At 39.9% G+C, this 11628-nt stretch overlaps 1 non-coding gene across 1 annotated transcript; it reads left to right on the top strand.

Moving 5' to 3' along the window:
* Positions 1 to 10630: 10630 nt before the first annotated feature.
* Positions 10631 to 10821, top strand: LOC129400280 (U2 spliceosomal RNA). Its single transcript, XR_008627581.1, has one exon. It is a non-coding gene; the product is annotated as a U2 spliceosomal RNA (small nuclear RNA).
* The last annotated feature ends 807 nt before the right edge of the window (positions 10822 to 11628 follow it).

The following is an 11628-nucleotide window of genomic DNA, read 5'->3' as shown; positions in this document are numbered from 1 at the left end:
AACATGATACTCCAAGAATAGCTCTTTCCATTCCTCTTTGGGATACCCGAATAGCGTTCTCGTCCTGTTTGTGTAGGGCCCAGGTCTCTGAGGCGTATGTTAGTGCAGAAAGATCAGTGGAGTCAAAAAGATGTGCCTGGAGCTGGAGGTTCTTTGTCCTCTTAACTACTTCTTCGACGCTCTTGAAAGTGTTCCATGCTGCTCTCTTCCTCCTGTGCAGCTCAGGTGCCAGGTTGTTTGTCACATTGATTTCTCGACCCAGGTACACATAATGTCTGCATTTGCACTTCCTCTGAGGGCAAATGGAATATCAGGAAGTAGTTCGTTTCTCATGAACATTGGGCAGGTATTGGAACATTATATGACTGAAATCCAATCGTTGAACAACTTTGTAATCACATCTGGTATTACACTGAAACTTTTGAGTTCCTTACATCAAGTCTCTTGGTCCTAGCTCCCAAAAAAAGTCATAAGCTTATTATTGGCATCTTCAAAATTGACTGAGTTGAAAGGAAGGAGCTGAACTAGCTGTGGCCCCAGAAAGATGGACTCTGGCACAGGGGCTGCAAGTCTGGGTTTGGGTGCACTGTGACTTTATTCTTACTGACTCTTGCTGTGCCCAGGTCAAGGAACTTCACTGTCCTTCAGCATGCTCACCTGACAGTGCTCACGGGTGATGTCAGATTGCTTGGTTTGGGTCAGAGTGCTCAGAATCAGGAGTCCCTGATACCATTTGCTTCCAGTGGACTTCCTCTGAGCTAGTACGCACCTCTATTTTTGTTGTTGCTTTTTCAGATTATCGATTTTATAAGTCACATCTGTTAGTGCCAAGGGTTTACTAATGTTCTCTGCCCAGATCACTCTCCTGGTGGGGCTCCTGGGACCCTACAGTGTGCTGGGGATTAAATCCTGGTTGACTGCACGCAAGGCAAAAGCCCTATTTGATATACTATCTCTCCGGGCCCACTCGGACTTCTCTTGGAGAAGGGCTCTTGAGCAATTTATCACTGCTTAGATAGCAATTTTCCTCAGTGGATTGTGAGATCATTGAGCTTTGTAGCCTCTGTGCACACCTAGAAAAAGGCTTGTGAAATGAATAAACTCTAATATTAAATCTCAAACAAACTGCTGATTATTCCATTATGGTTTTACTTCCTGGGAACATGAAAGTTTATTTATTTTTAGATGCAAACATCCTTGGGGAGAAGAAATCACATCTTAAGTGTTAGGTAATATTTACAGGGGATTTATAGCAGTCAGCTGAACCCTGCAAGAGGACAAGAATCAGGGACGGAGAGGCTGAGCCTGCAAGAAACAACTTGGAATTTCTGCTGAAGGGCCTGGAAACATGGTCTATCCTTGGGAATTCCGTTCTTGCCACTGTCCAAGCCACGAAAGCCACTCAGCTCTTCTGCCTCTGGCTCAGATCAATTAGATCTCTAGGCCTGACTTTGGAGGGGATCACTCTAGGGAGATCTACTTAATGGAAAGTTCATACAAGATGTTTTCTTGGCGGGGGGAAATGGCAATAATAAAGAATGAAGAAGGAACCTTGCTTTTCCTCAGTGGCTCAAAGAAATAACCCTTTCTTTGTGCAGGCTGAAGAGTTCGATGATTTAATGATTAAGAAATATGACAAATTGATTTCTTTTTTTTTTTCAGAGAGAAATGAAGACAAGTGAGAAGATTGGCACGGTTATATCTGGGGTTCAGAAACCCCCTTCCTTCCTACATCTTCACAGCCTCACTGACTTCCGCAAGAGGCAGCGTGTAATGATCTGGAGAGGGCAGGGCTTTTAGCTGCCGCAGACTTCCTCATGTTCTCTGCCGACTTGCTCCTGGCTTCTTCAGCAAGCGGCTGTGCTGCTTCGGCAGAATTGTGGGAGTGTGGCTACGGAGTCTTCTAGGAAAAGCACGTGTGTGCCCTGGAAGCTTGAGAATCTAATAGAAGATTTGCAGCAAGTAACTCCTCTGTGAAGACTTCTAGGAAACACGGGGAAAGAAAAGATACTTCTGTTGATTTGGTGGAATTTCTTTAGTACCTTCACTGTGTCACTGTATCACTGTCATCCCATTGCTCATCAATTTGCTCGAGCAGGCACCAGTAACGTCTCCATTGTGAGACCTGTTGTTACTGTTTTTGGCATATAAAATACACCATGGATAGCTTGCCAGCAGGCTCTGCCTTACAGGCGAGATACTCTCGGTAGCTTGCCAGGCTCTCTGAGAGGGACGAAGGAATCGAACCCCAGGTTGGCCACGTACAAGTCCCTACCCGCTGTGCTATTACTCCAGTGCCAATTATTGGGGAGTATATGTTCATTAATTATTGACAGGAAGGTTGGATCACACCTGTGATGCTCAGGGGGAAACTCCTGGCTCTGTTCTCTGGAGTCATTCCTGGTAGTACTCAGGGGATCGCATGCAGTGTGAAGAATGGAATTGGAACCCACTATTTGTAAGAAATAAAACTCACCCTTGTACTACCTCTCTTGCTCATATTTACTGATCTTTAACAAAGGCTAAATGATGCAATTTCTTTCAAGTTGGTGGGTAGGTTTGGATTTCGGGAAGCAATTGCTGAAATCACATGGTCATGAATAAAGTGATATTCTCTTATGGTACCTTGGTGTTGCATTAAATGACTAAAAAGCAAAATTTAAAGCTTAAGAGATGGATATTACTGGCTGCTTCAGTATCTTCCTCTTCTCTGGGAAGAAAATGGAAGAGCCTCTGTGTCTGCTTCCCAGGAATTCCAAGATCTGAGATGATATCGACTGATGCTCACGTTCTTTCTCTCCTGCATTAGCCTATTCAAACCTTGGCAGCTGCCTTGTCAAATACGTGGTGACATTCCAATTTTATGGGAAAGAAAACTAAAGCTCAGAGACATTTAGAGAAGGTTTTAAAGCCGTATGCTTTCATAGGAGTCAAATATCAGATAACGTTTTCCTGGCTTCCAAGATAGTTCTTGTTCATTTGTATCCCAGGGGTTCAGAATGGAAGACATAGCCATGAGAAAAAAGATTGTTAGTCAAGGATTTCATGGGACAAAGAACAATTTCTTCTTCCCTGGCAAATGCATAAAGAAATCATGGGGGGGAGGGAAAAAAAAGACTAGAAATTGATGAGTTTGCAAAGATAGCACAGTGGGGAAAGCACCTGCATACTGCCTTCAACATGCCAACCCTCGTGCTATCCCTGGCAACACGCGTGGGTCCCCATGCACTGCCAGAAGTGACTCCTAGCCCAGAACCTGGAAAAAGCCCTAAACACCATGAGGTGGAGTGTAGCCATCCACCCCTCCAAAAGAAAAGAATTGAAATGTCTTAATTATTTATAACTTAAGACACTTATTATCTTAAATATATAAAGTAAAATCATTTCAAAAATTAAGATCACCAGTCATTCTGCCACTAATGAATAGTTTATGTTTCTTTCATCTAGTGATTTGTATTACATGTTTTATTCAAATTTTTTTACTCTGTTTTATATTGGAATAAGTTTTACTTTTCCTTAGCAAACGTTTGTAAACTATGTAATGTCTAGTGCATAATGTCTTCTTTATTTTCCATTATGTAACTATGTCATAATTTAGTCTTTCCTATTTTTAGAGTAGGTTGTTTACATCTTTCACCTTTTATAAATAACACACCAGAAAATATGCTTTGTTATTTTATTAATATGATTTAAAAATTGAAGTAAAACTTCCATGGATATAAGACATTCTGTTATAGCTTTTTGTGTTTCTTCTCTCTCTTTCTCTTTCTTTCTCTTTGACCCCCTCCACACACACACATTTTTAATCTTCTGAAAAGTAGACTGTTTATTTTACATATAAATACTCAAAATGTCAATATTAATATAAAATTTTTGTTCTCACAATCATTTTTGCTATTATTTTATCCATCCAACAGACAAAAATGTTTTCATAATAGGTAAGTTTAATTTATGATTTTCTTCTTCTTAGGTTTGCTAGGTCACTTAGATATTTTATGACTATTAAGACAAGATGCTAAAAATGGTGATCATCTAATTAAAATCTTAGAAACTATTGATGAAATGTTACACATTTTAACTAAAACCCTTTCTTATTATTTCTCTTATAAGGTATTTGTACTTTTTTTTTTTTTTTTTTTTTTTTTTTTTTTTTGGTTTTTGGGTCACACCCGACGATGCACAGGGGTTATTCCTGGCTCTTCACTCAGGAATTACCCCTGGCGGTGCTCAGGGGACCATATGGGATGCTGGGATTAGAACCCGGGTCGGCTGCGTGCAAGGCAAACGCCCTACCCGCTGTGCTATCGCTCCAGCCCCCAGTATTTGTACTTTTTGCACTTTCAATAACAAACTTAAGAATTTTCACTTATGTATGATTTTTATACATAAAGGTATTATTTGACTTTAATTATATTTGATTGAGGATACTTGTGCTAACCTGTTTGCCTCTGGTGGATTTCCTTCTGTAAACTTCCCATAGCATAACTACAGGAACTTTTAAAGCTCTCGGGTAAATATTTAGAGATAATGATAGTACAGATGAAAAAAAAAAAAGCCTTACGTACAGTACTCTTACTTAAAAAAAACTGTTAGTTCCAGATGAAAATGATCATGGTATTAGTTAAGTCTATGATTAATAGAAACAAATAATTTACTAGCCAAACAAAATCATTATATTGGACCCACGTTTCTTGGGAGATGATACAGAGTGAATCAATGACTATTCTATAGTCTATCAGGAAAATGAAAAGTGCTCCCTGTGGCTGGGCTATTGGTGCCTTCCTCATAGGGTAGTGATCTTGCAGCATAAGGTGATACAACAGCTGTTCTATGTATGCATATCACTTGTATTACTTGTCATCCCGGTGATCTCTGATATGCTGGAGCGGTGCTAGTAACGTCTCCATTTGTCCCTGTCACGTGTGAGTGCAACCCAATGATATCTGCTTGCTCCAAGAAAAAGAAGAGCCTCAAATTGTTCATTCAGGGTTTTGACAAAGAAATGTATGTATATATGTATATATATATATATATATAATGCGTATACACAAAAACTATTATGTAAATGTGATGGGTATATCTGTATTCGTATGCTGGGTGTGGCCCAAATACGTACAGGTGGTATAGAGTCCAAGAGAATTCTTAGCAGAAAAAACAAAGAAACGCTCTGAAAATTGATGCAAACTTCGGGTGATAAAAGGGTTAAATAAACCAACGTAAAGTTTGTAAGTAGGAGAAATACATTCTTCTGCTCATTTGCTAAGCCTGACCGAGCATCGATCATGTTCCGTTTCCGAGAAGACAGAAAACAAACAAAAGCAAGATAAAACCCAGAACACGGTTCCCAATTCAAAGTGTGCCCAGAGAACTTGGCCCCAAGTGAAAAGAATAACCCACTCCTGGCTGCACGAGACGTGGTTTGTTTGGGGGGCAAAGAGACCAGATTTCTGCCAGGGCCGCATGAGGTACTCCAGGATAAGTCTGGGGCACTGGTGGTAGTTGTAGGTAAGTCAGCGGGCAGCAAGAACGCGCGGGAGCTGCGGACATCCTGAGAGAGGGAGAGCGTATTTGGGCTTGGAAAAGGTACGACGGGAACGAACAAAGCCATATGGAAAATAGCGAGCTGGATCTGGGCAGGGGCTCAGTTCCGACTGTGCCCAATCTGTGGCCCATATACAAACCTGTCACAAACCCCGTCCTATCTATGACTTGGTCCAAATGGCAAGTGGTTTTTTTTGTTTGTTTGTTTGTTTTTGTTTTTGTATTTCTTCTTTCTCAAAGCCACAGAAGCAGGTCAAAGAATGTGTGATTGGAGAGTGGATCTTTGACTTTACCTGTCCTTCTGGGGGTGTCTGTGCTGTGCTAGTGATGGTCGCCTGGGGGCAAATGGTCCAGGGGCCTCATCCACACTCTTGTCCTAGATGTTTGCTCTGCTTGTGGAGGGGCATAGCAGGAGCAGGAGCGTGGAGGTGAGGAGAAGGACAGCGTTCCACAGGCTGGGATTTTAGAACAGAAAGTCCCGCCCACCCCAAGAGTTAAAAAAAAAAAAAGAATTCCAGAGACAAAACAGTTAAAAAAACAGCTCATTTGAAATAGAAATAAAATACTATAAACTCTAAGTATTTTATGAGCAAAACGCAGTTCAAAAAAGCAGATTTGGCACTGCACTAAATGTTTTAATTTTTTTTATATGCTTCGCATTCGAGCTTGCATTCTCTTATACCTTCAAGGCATTGTCTTTTATGGCTTTGGAGATAAAAAAAATTTACATTTAAATCATGCTTTCCCCATGCCCTGTTGTAACAATAGCATTTAAAGTTCTACTGTTCACCCAAAGGTCAGAAGACTCTTTTTATTTCTGTCTATATATTCTACCAATCTCAGCCAACAGAACATTGTTGTTTTTTTTTTTCAGTTTTGACCATGGAAATATGGTTTGTAGTTTATGTGAAATAAAATCCAGGACTATGAAAGTGACACCTGGGATTGTTGTGGGGAAGGAGAGGGAGAGACTGCAGAACAGGACCGCACCCTACTGCCCCAAGAGTATGGTTTTTATGAAAGGTTCATATTATTTTTTAATTTTTAACCATCTGGGCCACTGGGTAGACTGTGTTCTAAGTTAACTGGCTCTCCCGTTGACAACTAGACATGAACACCCCTCTGCCTCTCACAATTGTCTTGAAATTGACTCCTTACATTATCCCTAATTTTACCTTTAGCCCTTTTTTACTGCTACAGATGAGGAAACAAAAGATAAAGAATCATTTGGTAGAAGTGTATGTAGAGTCAGAGACATTGTCTTGAACCCTTAAAAGGGACTCATTTCCTATGTTTTAAATCAATTTTTTTTTTTTTTTGCTCTTTGGGTCATATTCAGCGATGCTCAGGGGTTACTCCTGGCTCTGCACTCAGGAATTACTCCTGGCAGTGCTTGGGGGACCATATGGGATGCCGGGGATCGAACCCCGGTCGGCCGCGTGCAAGGTAAACACCCTCCCCGTTGTGCTATCGATCCGGCCCCTTAAATCAATTTTTAAAAAATTGTAAAAAGTCTCTAAATTTTGTTTGGAATTGGTGCTGAGAGCCTTTTTTTTTCTTTTTTTCTTTTTTTTAATTGGAGCGGATAGCACAGTGGGTAGGGCGTTTGCCTTGCATGCAGCCTTGGACCCAGGTTCAATTCCTCCATCCCTCTAGGAAAGCCCAGCAAGCTACCGAGAGTATCTTACCCGCATGGCAGAGCCTGGAAAGCTACTGTGGCGTATTTGATATGCCAAAAACAGTAACAACAAGTCTCACAATGAAGATATTACTGATGCCTGCTTGAGCAAATCAATGAGCAATGGGATGACAGTGCTACAGTGATAGTTATTTTTTTTACAGTTAGTTACTTTTTTTTAACATATTACACCCATTGCAAACTCCATCTTAATATCATTCACAAAGTTATATGTGAGAAGTTAGTCTAGAATGGATATTGATTGATGATGAGGATTGATCAATCAGGACTTCTGGGAGTAAGCGGCACTGGCAAATTTTATTTTATAATGTATGGAAGCACTGTGATTTACAATACTGTTAATGAACAGATTTCATGTATATAATGTGTCAACACCACACTTGACCAGTGCCCTTTTCTTACTGTCCCTCTCTCCTCAATCTTTCATTCCCCCTCCCCATGGTAAGTTCAGTTCTGTAAATAACTTCTCATTTTAAGTTGCTTTGATGATTTGTTTTTCCCTTTATATATATTATATCTCACACAGGAAGGAGATCATTTTGCATCTGTCTCTTTCCTCCAAACTTCCTGATCATGATGCTTCCCAGAGCCAGACAACACAGGCAAAGTGCACGATTTCCTCTTTTATTATATTCACGTAGTATTCCATTGTGTATATGTAGTATGGTTTCTTCCATGTAGTCATCTGGTCTTGGAACACATGGGTTGCTTCCAGATTCAGTCTATTGTGAATAGTGTCTACAAATGAACATAGGAGTATAAATGTCTTTTCAGAACAGATTTTTAGAGTTTTGTGATCATCGTTGTAGATGCAAAAAGTGGAATTGCTGGGTCATGGGGAAGGCCAATTCTTCCTCTTTTTTTTTTTTTTTGAGAAGTTTCCATGTTGTTTTGCAAAGAGGTAAATCGACATGCCCTCAAGGATTGAATAAAGGTTCATTTATTTTCAACACTGTTTTATAAAGCAATGAGAGGACATAACATCTGACTTCTGATTTTTTATTATAAGAAAAAAGAGTTAATAAAGGTATGCATCTTTTATATTTACATACATGGAAACCCTTTCTCTTAATTACCTTCAGGTGGAGCATAGAAGAGTAAAGGTACCTTTATAAAAGCCAGAAAAGAGTAGAAATGGAAATACTAACTACTGGTAGTTTTCGAATGGTGTGATGAGAACTTAAACATCTTAATTGTGAGAGCAAATACAAAGGAACTCTAAAGTCAAGGGCATGAAGGTCATTATAAACATGGTCATCTGTGTTTTCTTAGTCCTATTTTAAATAATTGTATTTTATTAATCATTGTGCATTATATTTTCAAGTAAATAAGACTTGATGAGAGATTTTTATGAGAAAGCATGTGAGACGTTTGGATCTTCCATTAATATAACTATCAAATTCATCCAATTCGAGAGTGTTTCTAGGGTAAAAATCAACTGCAAATTAGATGTAGCTGGTTCCTTTGGTTGCCCTGAAACTTGGTACCAGAGGGAGTCTATTACTCCATGAAGTTAGAATTTGACCCATAACAATTACTCTAACTTTTCTTCTGCTCTAATATCTTCCAGCTAAATGATATTTTATGAAAAGAAATTGCGTTAAGCTAGGAATGGAAACTGCTTTGTCTACTTTGGACAGTCTCTGATACAGTACTTCATCTCAAAGGAATGTGGAGGGAATGTTGAAACTGCAATGTTTTCACAGGCACAGAGGTTCACAGGGGCCCGTAGGTCAGCATTGGCTTGATCTCCAGTCTTTTTCAGAGTGATATTGTCTAGAAAAGTCCAGTGAAAATAGTCTTTAAGACGGGGAGCTGGATGAACATCACTTTATAGTACTCTCTACGCAAAATATTATGCTTTCAGAGTAGGAAAATACATATTTATTCAGAATGGCAGAGGACTACCTGGAGACAGCCTTAGGCAAACCATGAAGTTAAAGAAATTTGCCTTCAGTACTAACTGACCTTCTCCACCTCCTCTTCCCCTTTCTCCTTCATTCTGTGTTTTCTTGCCTGCCCTTCTATCCTCTTCTAATAGCTGGGGTTCCTACAGACTCTATTTTAGTGTTTTCTACCAAAACTTATTCTCCAGTAGGAAAGGAAGACATTGTATTCATCATGAAGTGATTTCATCAGATCTTTAGTCTCCTCTTTCGTTAATTTTTTTAATGTTCTTTAATTTAACCCGTTCAAGACCATTCAGGCAAGAAATAATTCAGTCATTCAAAACAGAAGACATGACTGTATAGAAAAGCATGCTTTCTATGGGCTACTTACTCATGCCTGTCTATGTTACCAGACTGGTCTAAATTTTGTGGAATGATGATTAAAAATTACATTATGTGGCATCACAAAAAGCTTAAGAACCATCCGTGGCATGTAGGAAGCCCTAAGTTTCTTTAAAAATGTCACATGACTGAATACTAGTGGTTAATATTTTCCTGTTGACAAATCACAGAGCAGAGCCTACATATTCTCAGGATGCCCAAGTGTTGCACAGTCATTACTAGATCTAAGAGTATCCCAGGAACACAGCTGGTAGACAGTGTCACCAAGATTTTTTGTTACATAACATGCCATCACATCCAAAACTACCTCCATTTTTAGACTTTTTTAATGGAAACCATATGTCCCAAGATTCAAATTTTAGATATTTCTCTCCTCTGATATAAAGACTCCGAGCCAGGCTGTTTTCACTTGGGGCACCCAAGAGGGAGGCAGATGAGAATCCTCCCTGCCCCAAGGGACCCGGCACTGGCAGCCGACCTCCACTACTCAACTGCCACCATGCTCCAGGCCACTGTCAGGACCTTATTATAAGACACTTCCTATGCATTTTCCATGATTACCACACCATACTTGATGGAGTTCAGACAGTAGGCAACAAATCATAGAGTAGTATATTTATCTATCTGTCTATCTATCTGTCTCTCTATCTATCTATCTATCTATCTATCTATCTATCTATCTATCTATCTATCTATCTATCTATCTATCCATCTATATCTCAGAGAGCCTGGCAAGCTACCAAGAGTATTCCGCTACATAGGCAGAGCCTGGCAAGCTACCCATGGCGTATTCAATATGCTAAAAACAGTAACGATAGGTCTCATTCCCCTGACCCTGAAAGAGCTTCCAATGGTTGGGAAAGATGAGTAAAGAGAGGCTGGTAAAATCTCAGGGCTGGGAGGAATAGAGATGTTACTGGTGCCCAGTCAAGTAAATCGACAAACAACGCAATGACAGTGATATAAAGATTGTTTTTTTATTCATCGTTTTATCTAAATTTATCAATAAGAGCCATCGTTTTGGACTTGGTCGTCCCTTCCTAAGGACACCATCTTTGTTAGAGTTGATGGCATGACAATGATGAAAACTTAGAGTCTCATCGCTTCTCGGCCTTTTGGCTAAGATCAAGTGTAGTATCTGTTCTTATCAGTTTAATATCTGATACGTCCTCTATCCGAGGACAATATATTAAATGGATTTTTGGGACTAGGAAATGGAATAGGAGCTTGCTCCGTCCATTTCACGCATCAACCTGGTATTGCAGTACCTCCAGGAACGGTGCACCCTCTCGGGGGAATAAAAAAAAAATAAAAAAAAAAGAAAACTTAGAGTCTCCTGCAACTATCTCATGAGGAAAGTGTACTGAGCACAACACCAGCAAAAATCAAAGCACAACTGACAGGCAGAAATCAGTGTCTGGGTGATATTGTTTCAGCCTTTGGATACTGTTAGATTTGAAATCAGCTATACCACTGGGCTTCTAAATATATTCTAATCTAAAATTTGTGTGAGTTGGATTTTTATCATGTATGACCAAAGAGGTTCTGCTTAATCAGGACATCATCAGAGGACCCATCAATGAAGATGCCAAGCAAGTGATCACAGCTGGGAACACAGAACAGATAAAATGCTGAAGTCAAACTCAAGGTGACATTGATGCCACCGGTTGTTGAATGTCTGTTTCATGACAGATGAATGCAATGTTACAGACACATGCCCTCTTCCACCCCATCTCTGCCTCTTTGCTGATAGGTGATTCCTGACTGACAGGAAGAACACATTCTTAGAGTGGACAGGAAAGTGGAATTTGACACCAAGCTATTTTTTCTTCTCTGTAATGTAATAGTGCCTGATTGAGCTGGTTCCTCTTTGTCAAGTGTCATTCAAAAATCACCCAATTGTTGGTCCACCCTGGCTCTTCTGTTGATGAGAATGCCATGTGGGCTGAAATCAAAGCTTCACCGAAATTTGTCTCTTTTACATCTGTCCCTGGCTGGGAGCTTAATGAGATTCATGGCCTAATGAGATGTGTGTCTGGAGTGTGTAATGAGATTCTTGATTCAAGTGTCTAATGAAGCCTATAGCCTAATGAAATG

This window comes from Sorex araneus, chromosome X (assembly GCF_027595985.1).
Source record: "Sorex araneus isolate mSorAra2 chromosome X, mSorAra2.pri, whole genome shotgun sequence".
Taxonomy (NCBI): Eukaryota; Metazoa; Chordata; class Mammalia; order Eulipotyphla; family Soricidae; genus Sorex; species Sorex araneus.
This window is presented reverse-complemented; position numbering and strand designations above follow the sequence as displayed.